This window comes from Rhineura floridana, chromosome 8 (assembly GCF_030035675.1).
Source record: "Rhineura floridana isolate rRhiFlo1 chromosome 8, rRhiFlo1.hap2, whole genome shotgun sequence".
NCBI classification, from domain to species: domain Eukaryota; kingdom Metazoa; phylum Chordata; class Lepidosauria; order Squamata; family Rhineuridae; genus Rhineura; species Rhineura floridana.
Window position 1 is genome coordinate 78778951 of NC_084487.1, and position 20869 is coordinate 78799819.

Consider the following 20869-nt stretch of genomic DNA (forward strand, 5'->3'; position numbering starts at 1 on the left):
CCAATCAACAGTAAGTATGAATCACCTTCTTATTGTGGGGAGGAGAGAAACACGAGGAGGGAGAAAGTCAGCAGGAGTTGAGAGGGAAGTTTACTGAGAAGAGGAGGGACAGCCAAACCTAATGTGAGAGGGTGTTTGCATCAGAATAGTACTAAAACGAAGGGCTTTCAAACAGTCTCACGCAGACCCACAGCAGCCAACGCAGAGGGTAGGTGAAGACAGCCACACGGGGGATGGGGAGGGAGGATGGGGCTAAGAGCGAGGCAAAGCAGTGTTTTCTCACAGAGAAGGGGGACAAAGGAAGGCAGGCTGAAAGAAAGAAGGCTGCTTGTAAAATACAAGGTGCATTGCTTGTAAAGCATTTTTTTTCCACCTTGATGGTGCTTTTGGCAGATTGTCTGTGAGAAAGTGGATGGGGGAAGGCAAAGGACTTAGAAGAGTGGGGGTATTTTACAGACATCACTGCATGCGAGAGAACTCCTTCTCATAGCTGTTCTACAAAAAGCAGGTTTCTTCCCCTGTTAAAATACAGGCAGCCTCGCTCTTCACCCACTTTCTTAGCCCTTTGGTCTTTCTGTCTTCCCCTACCTTCTGTGAAGCTCTCTCCTCCCCCCCCCCCATTTCTCACAGACAATCTGCAAAAATCACAACTGAGGGGAAAAGAACCGCTTTACAAGCAATTCCCTTTGTATTTTATAGGCAGCCTTCCTTCTTTCTTTCTTCAGGGTACCTTCCTTTGCCCCTTCTTTGTGAGGAAATGCCACCTCACTTCACTCTTCTTAGCCCTTTTCTCTTTCCCTCTTTCCCCATGCAGCCTCCGTGATGGCTGCAGTGAGTCTGTGCAAGGAGAAAGAACTGCTTGACAAGCAATGCCCCCTGATTTTGCAGGCATTGTGTGCAAGAAAGAAATCCTTCTCTCAGCTGATTAGAAAAATACAGGGGGAAATTTTGTTTTACAAATTTGCTGTGAGAGGGACGTCTCTTCCACACAGCAATACCTGTAAAATACCAGCTCCTTTGTCCCCACCCCATGGGAGGGAAGAACCACTTTGCTAGCCCTATGTTTGATGCTTTGGGAAGCACCAGGCACAGGGCTAGCAAAGCCCCATGTGCAGCAATTTCCAAGCACCTGATTGCCAGTAGGCTGTTGTGGCTTGGGGAACCCCTGCAAGGAGTTTTGATAGGTGGGTTAGAGGAGGATTGTGCTGTAAATCAATGGGACTTCTGAGTAAACATAGCAAAAGATTGTGTTTGTGTTGTAAATCTTTCTCTCCCTGTCCACTCCTATTTTTAAAGCAATTAGGCAGGGCTTACTTAGGTGTCACTAATTTTATTTTGTAGGAAACTAATACTGATTTTATTTTTTTAAAAAAAATGTTCTGCAATGACCAACTGGTTTTGACAATAAATTATTATATAGAGTGAATGTATTTTTACATCGCCAGTGTGTGTATATATGGAGTCTTTCCAATAACTCTATGAGGTAGGATTGCAGATTGGAAACCAAGGCAGCTCACAACAAAAATAAACCCATTTTAAATCCAATAACCATAAAAAGATGTATAAACAGTTGCAAAACAGCTTAAAGTGGCATGATTCTGAATTTTGGGTTGGGTGAGTTCCTTATTTGAAGTTGCAGTGCTGTGTACATTGTTTGAATAAGCCCCATTGAATACATTAGGATTTGCTTCTGAGTAAACATGCATAGGATTGCACTATAAATATTTTTACATGTTGTATAAATAATAAACATCTTTGACAGTCATATAAATATTTCTTCATACTATGTCCTGATAATTTCACACCATGGTTGTACATTATTATTTCCTCTACATTTTAAGTGTGCCTTTCTTCCTTGGGGTGATCATGGTCCCCCTCTGTTGTTTTCATCCTAAGGGGCAAATTAGGCTGAGAGATGGTAAGTAGCCCATGGTCACCCAATAAATTTTGTAGTTGATTTTCATTTTTAAAAATTAATTAAAACTATTTACATGCAGGCAAAATTTATTAAGTAGATCCACACAATACATTTAAAGCACATCCAACTCACATTTAAAGCGCAAGGCTTCCCCCAAAGAATCCTGGGAAATGTGCTTTCCCCTCATAGTTATAGTTCCCATCACCCTTACCAAACTATAGTTCCCATAATTCTGTGGAGGGATTCATCTTCTTCAAATGTGTGTTGAATGTGCTTTCAAAAAAATAGTGTGGATCTGACCTAGGTATGCTGTGCATTCATTAGTGAATTGAAAAGAACAATTTTAAAAGATACTTTTAAAACAGTGGTAGGGCATATACTTGCATGCAGAGGTCCAAAATTCAATCCCTGGAGAATACTCTTGCCTGGAATCCTGGAGAGCCAAAGCTAGTCCATGTCATTAGTACTAAGGTAGATGGTACCAAATGGCCTGAATCAGTATAAGGTAAATTCCTTTGTTCCTAAAAGAGGAAAGAGATCCAAGGGCCACAGTGACTCTGAAATTTATTTATGTATTTTATTTACAACATTTATATACCACTTTATTGTAAAAAAAAACCCCTCAAACCATACAGAAGGAATTAAAACAATAAAATTATTGGCAGTTTTATTACAGTTAAAGACAGGTATTTAAAAACATTCAAAATAATAAAACCAGCAATGAATTAAAAACAGACAAAAAAACTGATAGCTTCTACATGCCTGGATAGGCTTGCCTGAACAAACATGTTTTTAGCAGTTGCCAAAAAGAGTACAATGAAGGCGTTTGCCTAATGTAAATAGGCAGGGAGTTCCAAAGCATAGGTGCTGCCACACTAAAGGATTGATTTCTTACAAGAGCAGGACAAGTATTTTGTGGCACCCATAACATGGAAAGAACACCTTGAACTTAGTCTGGTAGCAAATCAGCAACCAGTGCAGATTTCAGAGCAGAGTATTATGTACTGATAGGGTCTCACTCATGTCAGCAATCGTGCCACAGCATTCTGCACTAACTGAAGCCCTCAGGTCAAGTTGTGCTGCATAGGGATTTCTGTGACCTTGGATGACTGGCTGCCAGGATTTTTTTAGTTTGCGTTTTTTGTTAGGAACCCTAACTGGTTGTGGGATGCTGAGTTTTCTGCCTTACTCATAGGAATCTTGTTGTGGTTGGTATGGTATTGCATTTAGGAAATCATTGCTATGTTGAGTTTTTCTTTTTCTATTTGCATTTGATTTACCTTTAACCTTACTCTTTTACATCCATAGAAGCAACAACAGTGGTTCTATGAGCTCAGCTCAACCCCCTTAAACCTACTGATGATGCACCTTGTTGGTTGCAACAATGATAAAAGAATTCACATACTGGGAAGTGTGGCTACATTTGCTGTTGTTCCCAAGCTACTGCCTGTGAAGGTAAACCAAACCATGTGTGTCTTCTCTCTGTCAGTTATTACTCACTGGAATTGGGTTGGCTGTCAAACTTTTATAGTAGCCCACAGGGCAGGCAGAAAAGGGTAGAGAATCTTCTTACTCTTACTCATTTCTCAAACCTCTTTCTGAAGAGAAGGGTCAAGTCTGTAAAAACGTTTGGAGCAGCCACTTTAAAAGGCAAGGGTAGGGCATTCCAGGCAGGGGGTTGCTAACCCAGTTTAGATATGGATGATTTTGCAGAGGATCCCTAGTCAAGTCTTACCAACAGCACAGTCCTAACCATATCTACTCAGAAGTAAGTTCTATTGAGTTCTATGGGACTTAGCCTCTTAGTAAGTGTGCTGAGAATTGCAGCCTTCAGGGGCATCAATCTTTACTCCTGAGTGTTCCTATCAAACAGTTCCACAATACTAAGACTCCCTTGTTCCTACAATGATCTTCTAGTGATTGAACTGGCCCAAGGGCATTTAAACTCTTCTTGCCAGAAGCAAGTAAGCTAGATTAAATGTTGCCTACCTAGGCTCCCTAAGCAGATGAGAAGAAATTATTTCATCACATTAGCTGGACTGGAACACCTTCCTTTAGCCAGGATTTCTATCTATTTCCAATCAGAAAAATGTTTGTTTGAATTGTATACTCCAAGCAACTGTGGTTGATGCTTAATGTATCATGCTTAGTGACATCACTAAGGCCTACCACTGAAATCTCAGGTTTTGGGATGCTTCTGACCTGGCAATCCTACTGTAGAGGCACATGCCTTAGAGGCACTGAGCTGTAGAGAGAGAAAAACACAAACATACAGTAGAGCCCCATTATTGTATGGCCATCCATGTGACCAAGAGGAGAAAGTTACACCACTGGGGCACTATTATAGAGAAGACCCTTCTCCGGAGAGAGTGATGAAGACACCGATATAGACACTCATCTGGTGTTGGAGGAGTGATTTCAGTCATTCTAATAAGCACAGAACAGCAGCTATCTTGCTTATTTATTTATTGCATTTGTATACCGCCCCATAGCCGAAGCTCTCTGGGCAGTTTACAACAATTAAAAACATTAAAAACAAATATTCAAATTTAAAAACACATTTTTAAAAAGCAATTTAAAAACACATGCTAAAATGCCTGGGAGAAGAGGAAAGTCTTGACCTGGCACTGAAAAATGAAGTGTTTGCGCCAGGCGCACCTCATCAAAAAAAATCATTCCATAATTTGGGGGCCACCACTGAGAAGGCCCTCTCCCTTGTTGCCATCCTCCAAGCTTCCCTTGGAGTAGGCACCTGGAGGAGTGGCTTCATAGTGACCACCGTGAGAAACCTACTTATAAGCTTAAGTCCTTACTAACACTGAATGGCAATGTCCAAGGCCACTGCCTTGGACTTCTACAACTAAAGATCTTGCTGGACAACACCCCTGAGAGCTGCAGGTGAAGACAATTCAGCCAGCTGGCAAACAACATGTAGGTGCTCACAGGATAGAGCAGATAATTCCCAGAGTCTCTCTCAGCACTGCTTGGCCATGTACAGCTAAATATCTTCTTGCTAGCTACACCTCTGAGAACTGCAGGTGGAGACAATTTTGCTGGCAGGTGGAGACAATTCTCCTGGCAAGCAGGCAGGCAGGCAGGCAAGGAAACAACAGGTAGGTGCCCACAGGGTGTGGCAGATGGTTCCAAATTCATCTAAGTAAATTGGGTAATGATATCTTTTTTAGGTTCTGCAGGAATTTTGTTCCAGCAGGAAAGGGTACTGAGACTAGGCAGAGGTCTATCCTGCTCCTGTGGCAGGAAGGTGCAGGAAATACAAATGTTAGATAAGGGAACTGGTGAACACCCTTAGGCATCTTTGAAGGTTGACGGTGTTTCTGGAGGCTAGCTGCTTTGGGCTTTGAGTCCTTAACCTGGATAGGAAAGATACTTGAGGTTTACTTACCATACCTGTCCAGAGTTGTGGGGACCCAGGAGGAGGTGGGACACAAAAACCTCTCTATTCACCATAAGATGGAGCCCAGGCTTTGAGGATATGCCTTGTTATGCCCCTTGACTTGCCCAAGGTTGATGTTTGCTTCCCACACTTCTCATTCCCCTGCATATGTTATTAGTAAAATGTAACCCTAGTGCAACCCATCACTTCTGTCTTGCCTCTTTATTTCAGCGTCCAGTAGTAACTATTTTGCTACATGTACATCAATGTGAATAGAATATAAGTCATTAGCATACATCCAAGAGCTATGTGAATTGACTCTGTATCACTATGGGATCCAGGCTGACCTATCATTCCTATCTATCTGTTCCATGTGTGAAACAGTTCACAGACAAACAGCTGATTAACTGTAAATTAAATACACAACCAACAATCAGCAACACCATGAAGCTCAGGCACAGTCTGGTCTCTAGATAAAGTCTTAATTGCAGGAAAATGTCCTAGTGCTCCTCTTTAAAATGCATTATAATGTCAGCAGCAATACATCAACTCTCTGTGCAGAGTCACAAAGTAATCTCCCTCCAAGAAACTTGTTAGAGGTTGCTAAAGATTATGCAGCCAAGACTGGCAAAGCTGTTTATGACAATTCCCTAAAAGACATGCCTAATAAAGAGCAGGATATTTATTTCATTAGCGTCATGTATCCCATGACACCTGTTTGGTAACAACATCTTCATGTTTTGTTGCTGACAAACAACAGTCTCAGTAAACAATGATGGTTATAGTTAAACTATCAAAATGATTAATGGAATCCAGTCCTGGAGAACCTCCAGATGTGTATATTTCATTGAAATGGAACAATTTGGCACATAGAATGCCTGTGGGAAGAAGTGCATAGAGATTTTAGCTTGCTCCTATAAGTCAATAGGTAGATATGTGCATGTACGCTTATCCTTCTAGCTGATTTCAAACAGGTATAAATAGAGTCACAGTGTGCCACTCGATCGATTGGCAAAAAATCTGATTATTATACAGCCACAAGAGTGGCTGTATACTATAGCCAGTGTGGATTTTCCACATTCCGTAATGTCAAATTGAAAATACCCCCATGCCATTCTGATGCTTCCCATAACTCATTTCAAAACAAAACCTTACAAAACTTATAGCCCTGAACTCAGAAATGCTTGCTTAACAATCCTCTCAATTTTCATGGCGATACACAAAACAGTCAGAGAGAATTGAGAGTTCAAAGTCTAAAAAGAGAGAAAAAACCCCAGAGCCCTTTTAGACTTTTTTCTCTGAGAGTTCTCATAATCTGTTGAAATTCATTAAAAATCAGCCATGTTCATAGAGTACCTGTAATCCTGTTACTGACCTTGCCCCATACTCTGAGCTTCATCTTCAGCAGTTTAAAAGTTAAAAAATGCCTGGCTGATTTTTAATTAATTTAATAAATTTTGGCTGGAACCCTATCATAACACTGGGCATGCTCAGTAAGAACCAACTGTCAGTGTTCTAAATGCCTCACAGCTGCTGGGCTTGGCTAATCAGGGGGCCACAACCACACCAGACTTTGATTTCACTTGAGACAGTCATGGTTTCCCTCAGAGAATCCTGGGAAGTGTGGTTTGTGAAGGGTGCTGAGAGGAGACTCCTATTCCACTGATGGAGCTCCAGCGGCCAGACTGGTTTAACAGTCAGCCACTCTCATTGAAGGTCTGTGAGGGGAACAGGGTGTCTCCTAGCAACTCTCAGCACTCTTCACTAACTGCACTTCCAAGGATTCTTTGAAAGAAGCCATGACTGTCCAAAGTGAAATACAGGCCTGGTGTAAATGTGGCCAGGGACAGCTTTGGTTAAAGTTTGGGTGGGAGGCTACATGTGCCTGCTTTAGAATAAAAAGGTGGGGGAAATGCTGAAAAGCAATAATACTGTTCATAATGTTTTCCTTTTGGAAAGGAAAGGGTTTTCCCCTCTGCCCGGTGCCCACCCACCCAATCTCCTCCCCTCCCCCTCCTGGGTCAGTGTTGAACTAGGACCTGGGATACCAAGGTTTGAATCCCCACACAGCCATGAAGCTCACTGGGTGGCCTTGGGCCAGTCACTGCCTCTCAGCCTCAGAGGAAGGCAATGGTAAAACCACCTCTGAATACCATTTACCATGAAAACCCCATTCAAAGGGTTGCCATAAGTTCGGTCGACTTGAAGGCAGTCCATTTCCATTTTCAAACATGATTGCACATTCCTCCTCCCCCTCTTCCTTCTTCCTCCTCCCTTGCCCACTCCAGCCTCTCTCCCCCCAGTCAGTTTCACCTATCCTAAGCATGATTGCACAGGAGTAAATCGCACTGAACTCAATAAACATGCAAATGATCAAACCTGTCCTTCTCCTCCCCTCCCCCTCCTGCCTGCTCCCATCCCAGTCCTCCCCTCTGCCTCTCCTCCTCCTTCCCTGCCCATCCCCTGTGATCAGGTTCACCTATCCTAAGCATGATTGCAGGGAGATAAATCCCACTGAACTCAATAAGCATGCAAATGATGAATCCATTCTCAGCAAGCTTGCACAGGATCTCATTTCTTACCTCCTGGATTAAAAAGCAGGGAAATTCACTAATAGGCAAAAATGCACCAGGGGAGCGGGAGACCTGACCTCCTCTCTGGGATATACATTCACTGTAGCTGCCCAATTTCCCTGCTTTTTAAAGTTTGATAGAAATATCTGTGGGCTATAGGTACATTCTTACACCACAACTCTTTGTAGAGAAATAGGGAAACTTACGTTGTAAAACGTATTTTTATCCTATTCTGTGTGCATTCAGAGATCACCTTTGCTAAATAGTTACTATAGCTCTTATAAGACCATATTAAAAAGGAACCATGCTAATCAAATACAAACTAACTTTTATTGCAAACTTCTCACTATACTTGCAAATGCAGCTCTTCTCTGCTTCATACAGAATTCTTCCCCTACCTGAAGATCACCTCCATCTATGAACTATGTACACTGTTATTTTTTTAAAAAACATGTTTTTATTATTCAGAAAAACAGTATCTTTACAATTTACAAAAATAAATTACTTTGAAGCCTTACATTTTCTTTCTTTGCATTCCAATAATAATGAGTCTTCCATTCTATAAATTTATCAATCTGAAAATTTCTATTCCTTCTGTGAACTAAATTGGTTAATTTGTCCATTTTGCCATCTCCAAACATTTCTGTAACCATTCCCTTTTAGATGAGGCTTGTGTGTGTTATGTGCCTTCAAGTCGATTATGACTTATGGCAACCCTATGAATCAGTGACCTCCAATAGCATCTGTTGTAAACCACCCTGTTCAGACCTTGTAAGTTCAGGTCTGTGGCTTCCTTTATGGAATCAATCCATCTCTTGTATGTTTGTTTTTGATGTTTTTGGTTGCTGTGAACCGCCCAGAGAGCTTAGGCTATGGGGCAGTATATAAATGTAATAAATAAATAAATAAATAAATAAACTCTTGTTTGGTCTTTCTCTTTTTCTACTTCCATCTGTTTTTCCTAGCATTATTGTCTTTTCCTGTGAATCATGTCTTCTCATTATGTGTCAAAAGTATGATAACCTCAGTTTCATCACTTTAGCTTCTAGTGATACTTCTTGTTTAATTTGTTCTAACACCCAATTATTTGTCTTGTTCACGGTCCATGGTATCTGCAAACTCTCCTCCAATACCACATTTCAAATGAGTTGATTTTTCTCTTATCCACTTTTTTCACTGTCCAACTTTATTTATTTATTATTTGATTTATATCCCACCCTTCCTCCCAGCAGGAGCCCATGAACTTTCACATCCATACATAGAGATCGGGAATATCATGGTCTGAAAAAAGTCCTAACTGTTACAGCTATACGACGATGGAACCAATTACCTAGAGAGGTAGTGGGCTCTCCAACACTGGAGGCATTCAAGAGGCAGCTGGACAGCCATCTGTCAGGAATGCTTTGATTTGGATTCCTACATTGGGCTCGATGGCCTTGTAGGCCCCTTCCAACTCTACTATTCTATGATTCTGTGATCCTGACTTTAGTCTTCAGTGACACAACATTGCATTTGAGGACCTTTTCTAGTTCTCTCATAGCTGCCCTCCCCAGTCCTAGCCTTCTTCTGATTTCTTGACTATTGTCTCCATTTTGGTTAATTACTGTACCGAGGTATTGATAACCCTTGACAAGTTCAGTGTCCTCATTATCAGCTTTGAAGTTACATATTTTTTCTATTGTCATTACTTTAGTCTTCTTGGCATTCAGCTGTAGTCCTGCTTTTATGCTCTCTTTAACTTTCATCAGTATTCGTTTCAGATCATTACTGGTTTCTGCTAGTAGTATGGTATCATCTGCATATCTTAAATTATTGATGTTTCTCCCTCCAATTTTCACACCTCCTTCATTTTGGTCCAATCCTACTTTCAGTATGATATGTTCTGCGTACAGATTAAACAAATAAGGTGATAAAATACACCCCTATCTGTAGGGGGAAATGAAAATTCCAGAAGTCATCTTGAAGTAAAGGAGGAGGTTTAGTGTGGCATGCCCCATTCCTCCCTGTTGCATAATTCTTGTCTCCTTGTTTACTGGAGGCTTATTGCTTTTGCGAACTACTTGCCTAGTACTGGAGTTCTCTTTAGAGCAGAATACTTCAAAGTGCAGTATTTCTGATACTGTTTGGGATAAAGAGCTGGGAAATCTTCTTTAAGAAGTTTGTTTGTCTCTGCCGATTCTGATAGCAGAAGCCAGGAGAAGGCAATTAAATTAGTAAAAACAAGCAGGAGAAAGAAGGCTTTCACACACTGAGAAGGAGGGGGAAATGTCCTCCCAGCTGCATGCTCAGCTCTGGTGAGAACAGCTCCAAAGTCACTGTGAGGGCAACAAAAGTTAGAAGTGTGAGATCAGAGACACTAACCCCTGGGAAAGATAAAAATCTCATAGGTATAGGTGCCACCAGTGCCCCCTCCCAGAGGGTCTTTTGGATATAAATAAAGGACCCTTGATCTGGGCACATAAGCCTCACCACCAGCTAGAAGCCTCGGCACCAGCCTGCAGGGAAAGACTGGCGTAGTATAAATCTAAATAGGGCCATAAGGAATCTCTCCTGCTGTTTGGGGTTCCTGGCAAGGAAAAGGAGAACGTAAGAAAAGCTCTGTACTCATCATTAGTTGCTGTAAGTGTTTTATGGCCTGCTTGTCACAACTATTAGCTTTTGCTTCAGTAAAGCACTGCATTTTCCTTCTTCACAAATGAGTTTCATGGTCATTCAGATCCCAAACTTATGCCTCAGGGAAGGGAAAAACCTTTGGTAAAACACTTGTCTCATATCTTTTCCGATGGGGAACCAATCGGTTTCTCCATATTCTGTCCTTACAGTAGCTTCTCCAGAGTATAGGTTGTACATCAGAACAATCAGATGCTGTGACACCCCCATTTCTTTTAAAGCATTCCATAGTTTTTCATGATCTACACAATCAAAGGCTTTGCTGTAATCTATAACACACAGGGTGATTTCCTTCTGAAATTCCTTGGTCCGTTCCATTATCCAACATATGTTTGCGATATGATCTCTGCTGCTGCTTCCCTTTCTAAATCCAGCTTGGACATCTGGCATTTCTTATTCCATATATGGTAAGAGCCTTTGTTGTAGAATCTTGCGCATTACTTTACTTGCATGTACTGCATTCCCTGGGATCCCCTTTCTTTGGAATTGGGATGAATATCAAACACTTCCAATCTGTGGCCATTGTTTAGTTTTCCATATTTGTTGACAACTTTTTTTCAAAATTTGGGCAGATTCAGTCTCACTAGCTTGTAGCAACTCTATTGGTATGCCGTCTGTTCCTGGTGATTTGTTTCTTCCAAGTATCTTAAGAGCAGCTTTCACCTCACATTCTAAAATTTCTGGTTCTTCTGGTTCCTCCATGAATGAAATTGTCATCCTTGCATCTTTTTTATAGAGTTCATCAGTGTATTGCATCCATCTTCCTTTTATTTTATCTCGGTCAGTCAGTGTGTTCCCCTGTTGATTATTCAAGATCCCTACTCTTGGTGTAAATTTCCCCTTGATTTCTCTAATCTTTTAGAATAGGACTCTTGTTCTACCTTTTGTTGTTGTCCTCTTCTATTTGTATACAATAACTATTGTAATAGTTCTCTTTGTCCCTACGTACTAGTTGTTGTATTATTGCATTTAGGGTTCTGCAGTGGCATCACTGGGTGTGGGGGGGTGCGGACCACACCAGGTGACACTGTCAGAGGGGAGTGTTTCTCAGCTTTAATTTTTAAAAAAATTAAGTTTGTAGGTGGTCCGGTTCTCGAGATATACATAAAAACGTCAGCCCACCCGTTAAATCTTTTTTTAAACTACTGTATAGCACTTCGTAGCTTTAACCCCGCCCATTCAGGATTGCAGCCAATCAGTGAAGTGTTTGTTTGACCTGTGGCAGTGTCTAGTAAACCTCATTGCAAGGCCAGAAAATGGTGGTTCTCCCCCCCCGTTTATCTGAAAATCTCATAAATTGGGTAAGTATATACATTTCAGTTTTTTCCCCTTTTGTGTGTAGGAGTCAGATCCTGGGCAGTGTTTTAAAAACCTTCCCAATACTTGCTTTTGTGGGGGTAAAAGCATTGCTAATCCCATATCTCCAGAGTAAATCCCATTGAATTCAATAGGATTTACTTTTAAGTAGACATGGTTATGAATGTGCTGAAAATCAATGAGACTTTGGAGTGAATGTAAAAAAGAATTGTGTTTGTGTTCTCTTTCTGTCCCCCCCCCTCTTTTAAAGCAAGTAGGCTGGGCTTACTTAGGTATTACAGTTTTTATTCTGTAGGAAACTAATACTGCTTTTTTAAAAACTAATACTGATTTTTCTGCAATGACCAACTGGTTTGACAATAAACTATTATATGGGCTGTATGTATTTATACATCTGCAGTGTGTGTGTGTAGTCTTTCCAACAACCCTGTGAGGTAGGATTGGAAACCAAGGCAGCTCACAACAAGAAATAAAGCCATTTAAAATCCAATAACCATAAAGCAAGAATAAACAGTTGGAAAACAGCCTAAAGAGGCATGATTCAGAATTTTGGGTTGGGTGAATGAAGTTTATTTATTTATTATTTGATTTATATCCCGCTCTTCCTCCCAGTAGGAGCCCAGGGCGGCAAACAAAAGCACTAAAGGGAGGGAGCTATGTGTAGATCAGAGGGGGTTAATGTGGGGGGGGTGGGGGGCCACAATATTGAAAGGCTAGGCGGCAGATTCTGTAGGGGCGTGGGTAGCAGGCCAAGCTGGCATTGGGGAACTAGGGATAGATGCTTAATATCCATCCCTTGTTCCGGGCCTGTTTACCACCAGAAGATAACTGGGGAAAGCAGAACTCCATCCAATCTTTGATTGCTGTTGTGTAACGCCAGGTCTGTGGTACAGAAAACATCACTCATCCAGGATATGATTCTGGATGAGGACGCAGACCTGGTGTGTATTACGGAGACATGGCTGGATGAGGCCTCAGCTCCTATACTTGAGGCCATGTGTCCAGCCGGTTTCCGATATGCACAGCAGCCGAGGATTGGGAGGCGGGGAGGGGGAGTGGCAGTTATCTACCAGGAATCTTTGTGTTTCGCCAGACCCCCTCTCCACGAGACCAAGTTTGTTGATTGCATGTACTGGAGGTTGGGCCCAAAGGGCAGTTTAGGGATTCTGCTTGTGTACCGCCCACCCCGCTGCGCAGCAGAATCCCTGACTGAGTTGCTCGAGGTAGTCTCGGCTGTGCGATTGCTCTCCCCCAATCTTGTGGTGATGGGGGATTTCAACGTACATGCCGAGGCTGTCCTCACAGGAGCCCCTTGGGATTTCATGGAAACCATGACTTCCTGGGATCTGCACCTTAGTAATATAAGGCCTACCCATGTAGCTGGTCATGCTCTCGACCTTGTGTTTGTCTCGGGAGGGGAGGATAGTGCTCTGAAAATGGGGGTGAATTCTTCTAACCCCGTGTCATGGTCAGATCACTATCTGGTGAATATAGATTTCTCGATGCCGCACGCCCTCCGCAGGGGACAAGGACCTATTAGAATGGTCCGCCCCAGACGCCTGATGGAGCCCAAAGGATTCCTGAATGCGCTGGGGGATATGGAGCTGACTGAAGGTTGCCCGGTCGAATCCCTGGTGATGGAGTGGAATAAGGAGATCACCAGGGCGGTGGACCAGGTGGCTCCGAAACGTCCTCTCCCCCTGAATAGAACTCAGACAGCACCTTGGTATACACCACGGCTGCGGGGTCTGAGACAGGAGGTGAGACGACTTGAGCGCCGGTGGCGGAAGTCTTGCACTGAAGACGATCGGATACGGGTTAGAGCAGCAATAGCTGCCTACCAGGTGGCAACAAAGGCAGCAAAGAAAAATTTCTTTGCTGCCTCTATTGCGTCGGCAGAGTGTTGTCCCAGGAGATTGTTCCAAGTGGTCCGAAGCCTGGTTGGTCCAGTTGCTCAGGAACCCATGGAACATTCTAAAATCTCCTGTGATACTTTTGCTAAACACTTTGCTGATAAAATCGAACGTCTGAAGAGCACGCTTCCGCTTGCCGTGGACACAGGAAGTGGGCCAGAGTCGGCCAGTTGCATTCCGGTCTGTTGGGATCGGTTTCAGCCTCTTCTCTCTGAGGAAGTGGACAAGGTGCTCTGTACTGTGAAGCCGACCACCTGTCTGGTTGATCCTTGCCCATCATGGCTCATCATGAGCTGTAAAGAGAGACTGGGCGAAGGGATCAAGGCAGTGGTGAATGCATCCTTGCAAGAGGGTGCAATGCCATCAGCCCTCAAGGAAGCAGTAATAAAGCCCATCTTAAAAAAACCCGTCCTTGGATCCCCAAGAGTTAAACAACTTTCGCCCAGTCTTTAATTTACCATTCTTGGGCAAGGTGATTGAGAGAGTGGTGGCTGCACAATTACAGACAAACTTGGAGGAAACGGATTATTTAGATCCATACCAATCGGGTTTTAGGACTGGTCATGGTACGGAAAGAGCCTTGGTCACTCTGGTAGATGATATGCGGAGGGCATTGGATAGGGGTGAATACACCTTCCTTGTCCTCCTGGACCTCTCAGCGGCTTTTGATACCATTCATCACGGTATCCTTTTAAACCGCCTAGAGGGATTAGGAATAGGAGGCACTGTCATGCAGTGGTTCCGTTCCTAACTCTTGGATAGGCAGCAACGGGTGGCATTGGGAGAGGAGGTTTCAGACCCTTGGCCTCTTCATTGTGGAGTGCCACAGGGTTCTATCCTCTCTCCCATGCTATTCAATATCTATGTGAAACCGCTGGGAGCAATCATCAGGAGTTTTGGGTTGCAGTGCCATCAGTACGCAGATGACACTCAGCTCTATCTCTCCTTTGTCCTCACTGGAGTTGGCTGTGAATACCATGTCCAAGTGCCTGGAATCCATAAGTGGATGGATGGGAGAGAATAGGCTGAAGCTGAACCCGACAAGACTGAGGTATTACTTGTGGGAGATAAAAGGAAGTTAGGAATTACTGACCTGATGCTTGATGGGGTAAGTTTACCCCTGAAGGACCAGGTCCGCAGTCTTGGGGTCATACTTGACTCCCAGCTGTCCATGGAGGCTCAAATTACAGCAGTGAGCCGGGCAGCTTGGTATTAATTCCATCTGATATGGAGACTGCATCCCTATCTTCCTGTTCACCTGCTCCCTCAGGTGATACATGCCCTGGTCTCCTCTCGCTTAGACTACTGCAATGCGCTGTACGTGGGGTTACCCTCGAAAACGGTCCGGAAATTACAGCTGGTACAGAATGCAGCGGCACGCTTGATTACGCATAGCCGTCACTGGGATCATATCATAAATAATAAATTAATAAAAAAAATAAATATCACCCCAGCGTTATTAGATCTTCACTGGCTACCAGTTGTCTACCGGGCCCAATTCAAGGTGTTGGTGTTGACCTTTAAAACCCTATACGGTTTCGGCCCAGTATATCTGAAGGAACGCCTCCAGAATCACCGATTGTGCCGCCTGACGATATCAGCCTCGCAAGACCTTCTCTCGGTCCCACCGGTGAGAAAAGCTAGGCTGGTACGGACCAGAGAAAGGGCATTCTCTGTTGTGGCCCCCACCCTCTGGAACTCTCTCCCTTTCGATCTCAGTCCCTGTCCAGCTATCGCCGAGCCTTGAAGACCTGGCTGTTCAGGCAGGCCTACAAGATTGGGACAGATTAACTTATGTTACAATTGAATTAATGAATGGTTTTTTAGTTTAAAATTTGATTATGTTGATCTATATGTATTGTTTTTATTCTTGTTGTTCGTCGCCTAGAGTGTCCCTAACCCGGACAGATAGGCGGCTGAAAAATAAAATTTATTTATTTATTTATTTATTTATTTACTTTAAAACATCATAAAAACAGACTTTAAAATATATTAAAACATGTTTGAAAATATTTTTAAAAGCTTTAAAAAAACATCTTTTTTAAAAAAAGAAAAGGCTTAAAAACATATTAAAAAGCAATTCCAACACACTCAGAATGGGATAAGGTCTCGACTTCCCAGAAGTGAGTGCTCAGCTGGTGATTGTCTCTGAGAGATCTCTGCCTCAGAGGAAGCTTTTTTCAGTTAAAAGCCAGCCAAGAGGAAACTTTGACTGGCTTAAATGTTCTCCAAGGTATTGGAGAACCGATCAGATTTTCCACAGGACTTCGTTGAGCTGTTGGCGGCTGGAATTGATCAGGAAATCCCTGAGATAAGAAGGCATGCCGATCGGCTGAAGACGGAGTCAGGACTTCCATGCAAGCTGTACTGGAAAAAAGTGAAGCGTTTTTTTTTCTTCTTAAAAACGTTCTTAACCAGCGAGCCTACTTCTGTCTAAATCTTATCATTTGGCTTAAATTACTACAATAAAAGGGATTTGTTTACGAATCAGCAATTGAGAAATCTGGGTGAGTCATACTTTTTCTCTTTTAAATATAATTAAGGAAGAAAGAAAATGTAAACAATTTATATTTTTTTTTACGACAAAAAGCTGGCCTGAATTTGGAGTTTTAAAGTTTAAAAACGGATGAGAGGTATTTATTATTTGATGGAAATATATTTTGGACTATTTTTCTCCTTGGACTATTTCTTTTTGGATGAATCTGCTGTTCGTATATGTTACTAATCGCTTGGTGTTGTGAACCAGAATTGTTTTGCATTCCTGGACGTAGATAAGAACTGTGCTGGCCGGACCATAATAACAGGCCTGGAATATTAACTCTTCTGTTGGTGGAGGAAAAAAATAAAGAAATAGACTGCATCTAGGTTTTGGAACAGTGGTTAATATCAGAAATTAAAGGCTTCTTATGAGAATGATAACTAGAAAAACAGCTAAGGCTCAGGAGCGAAGAGGTTCAATTGATCCACAGGAAGGGGCTATACCCCCAGATATGTTTCAAAAAATAATGGAAGGGATTAGTGATCTAAAACAGGAAATGAAAACTGAATTGATAAATATAAAAGACTATATTAAAACACAAGTGGATGAGATTAAAGGGACAATTGGGCAAATAAAGGAGGATGCAAAAAATACTAAAGAAAAGGTACAAATCTTGAAGAATAGAACAGATATATTAAATCTGGAATTAGAAAAAAATTTGGACTACATGGCTGTGATTGAAATGAGAAATAAAGAACATTGTTTGAGATTCCGTGCAATCCCTGAGGAAACAGGTGAAGACATCAGAGATAAAATTGTTAATGCTTTAGTAAAATTTCTGGATTTGAATGAAGATCAGATGAAATTTGAAATAGATAAAGTTTATAGAATTAATTCCAGATATGCAACAATGAAAAAAATTCCAAGAGATGTGCTTGTTCACTTTATAAAGAAGACGACCAGAGATATGGTATTACAACAACATTTTAACAATACCTTTAAAATTGATGGTAAGGAAATATTGGTGATGAAAGAAATTCCTATTAGACTTTTACGAAAGAGAAAAGAATGTGCTTTCCTTACAGAAAAACTTAAGCAATGCAAAATTCAATTTAGACAACATTTCTGGGATGTTCCAGAAGGAGTGATTTTTACATTCAGACAACAGAAATATCGATTGAATACTGTTCAAAAAGCAAGGGACTTCTTGAGAAAAGCTTCAAAAGACATGGAAGAAGATAAACTCAAAGATATGGATATAATTCCTGGGAAACAAAGTCAACAAGAACATGCAGAGGAGGGGAAGGAAGATGATGGATTAAAGGGAGCATCAGGCACATTTTAAAATACACGCTTAAAGATGGATTACAAATATCTAACTTGGAATATAAATGGAGCCAACACGGCGCAGAAGAGAAAGAAAGTGTTTCATTATTTGAAAAAATTAAAATTGGATATAATTTGTTTACAAGAAACTCATATTAAGAAGAAAGATTCCAAATATTTGATTTGTAAAAATTTGGGTGAAGAATTTATTTCGGCTGGACCAAAAAAAAAAAATGGAGTTGTTCTTTACATTAACCCACAATTGCTTCCTAAATTGGTATTACTGGATGATAGTGGTAGATTTGTGGGGGTTGAAATTACTTTACAGGGCACAAACATTTTGATAGTGGGTATTTATGCCCCCAATGAAGATAAAACAAGGTTTTACACAGGACTTATGGAAAAATTGTCAGAGTTTTCATATGATAATTGGTGCGTCATGGGTGATTGGAATGGGGTAATCTCACCAAAAATTGATAGACTTTCTGGAAAAAATATTAAAGAGACACAGGGTAAATTACTGAAGATTTGCTTTGAACTGATGGAACATTTAGAATTGGTGGATACCTGGAGATATATAAATGATAACGCAAAGGAATTTACTTATTTTACAGAAAGACATAAAACATTCTCGAGGATTGATATGATTTGGATGTCTAAAATTCTAGCGAAGGATATTTTTAAAATGGATATATTACCAAAAACTTTTTCGGACCACAATCCCGTGATATTAACTTTAAAAAAAAAAAATCTTGGATTTAGATGGAGACTAAATGAATCTTTATTACAGAATGACAAAGTAGTACAAGAATGTAAGAAGAAATTAAAATAGTTTTTTGAACATAATTTACATAAAGGAACAAATGAAAATATCGTTTGGGATACAAGTAAGGCATTTATGAGGGGATATTTTATTAAATGTAACTCTGAATTAAAAAAAAAGAAACAACAGAAAATGCAATTAATTTTGGAAGAAATAAAACAAAAAGAGGAAGAATTGAAAAAAAATCCAACTAAAGTTTCTATTGTAAATCAAATTAAAATGTTACAGAATCAAGTATCAATGCTGACAGTTAGAGAAATTGAAAGGAAACTAAATTTTGCTAAACAAAGGACTTTTGAATTTGCAAATAAACCAGGGAAATGGTTAGCATATAAATTAAGAAAAGAACGTCAAAAAAATCTTATATTAAAGATACAAGAAGGAGATGAGATGCTGACAGATAATGTAAAAATCAAAAAGGTTTTTCATCAGTATCATTCAACATTGTACAAGTGTCAGGAAATCCCATCTGAAAAAATAGAAGAGTATATATCTAAACAGAATTTGCCTAAAATTACAGACTTTCAGAGACAAGCTATTAATGGCCCTATCACGTCAAGAGAGATATCTGAAGCTATAAACAAAATTAAATTAGGAAAGGTGCCAGGACCAGATGGGTTATCTGCAATGTACTATAAATGTTTGGAGGAAGAACTCTTGCTACCTTTACAGTATACAATGAATTCTATTCTGCAAGAGGGAAAGATACGGATAGTTGGAAAAATGCTAACATAACATTAATACCTAAAGAGGAGCAAGATTTAACTAAAACAAAAAATTATCGGCCAATATCTCTATTGAATAATGACTATAAAATTTTTACAATGATCTTGGCAGAAAGAATGAAAATAATATTGCAACAATTTATCCAGGAAGATCAATCAGGGTTTTTACCTAAAAGACAATTACGTGACAACGTGAGGAATGTCTTGAATGTGTTGGAATATTTAGAACAACGAAATGATAAATAAGCAGCTTTGATTTTTTTAGATGCTGAAAAAGCATTTGATAATTTGAATTGGAAATTTATGTTTCAGGTTTTGGAGCAAATGGATTTTGGAGACAATTTTATAAAATGGATTAGATCGATTTATACATCTCAGAAGGCTCAGATAATTGTTAACGGAGATTTAACGGATTCATGTGAAATACAAAAGGGTACAAGACAGGGATGTCCATTATCTCCCCTTTTATTTATTCTGGTCTTAGAAGTGCTGCTTAGAGATATAAGGCAAGATAAAAGGATTTCGGGATTAAAGATAAAAAAAGAAGAATATAAATTGAGAGCATTTGCTGATGATTTGATAATTGTATTAGAAAACCCTTTGGAAGGAATTAATGTATTGATGGACAAATTAAAAGAATTTGGACCGTTAGCAGGATTTAAGATCAACAATCAAAAAACAAAGATGTTGGTGAAAAATTTAACTTTAAGGGAACAGAAAGAGTTAATGGACAAGACAGATTTTACAATAGAGAAAAAGTTGAAATATTTAGGTATCATTATGACAAATAAAAATTCAAAGTTGTTTCATAATAATTATGAAAAATTATGGACAGAGATTAAGAAAGATCTGCTAAAATGGGATAAACTACAATTGTCATTAATGGGTAGAATATCTGTGATAAAAATGAATGTATTACCGAGAATGATGTTTTTGTTTCAAACAATACCTGTAATATCCTCTGATTTACCTTTTAAACAATGGCAAAAAGATATCTCTAAATTTGTATGGCAAGGAAAAAAACCAAGAGTTAAATTTAAACTACTACAAGACGCCAAAGAAAGAGGAGGACTGGGATTACCAAATCTGAGACTTTATTTTGCTGCCTGCTGTCTAGTCTGGATAAAGGAATGGATTTTATTGAGGAATAAAAGACTACTGGATTTGGAGGGCCATAATCTGAAGTGGGGATGGCATGGATATCTATGGTATGACAAAGTAAAAGTAAATGTAGACTTTAATAATCATTTTATAAGACGTCCTCTGTTGAAAATATGGAATAGATATAAACCAAGGTTTTATTCGAAAATACCATTATGTGTCTCAAGTCAAGAAGTGTTCTACAGAAGAGAAATGGCTGGAAAAGAGAAATGGTTAACTTATCAAGAACTATTAGAAAATGTACATGGAGAATATATAATGAAAGAGAGAGAACAACTGACAAAGGAAGGATATAGTTCTCAATGGTTTGCCTATTTACAATTGTTAGAAAGATATAAAATGGACAAGAAAATGTATGGGTTTGAAATAAGTAAATGTGATTTTGAAATAGGTTTGTGTACAAATGATGAAAATATAATTGCGAAAATGTATAAACTCTTACTGAAAATGGATATGGAGGAAGAACAAGTAAAAGAGTGTATGGTAAAGTGGGCAAAAAAATTTGGTTATAACATACAAATGGATCAATGGGAAAATATGTGGAAAAAAGGCTTGAGATTTACACTATGC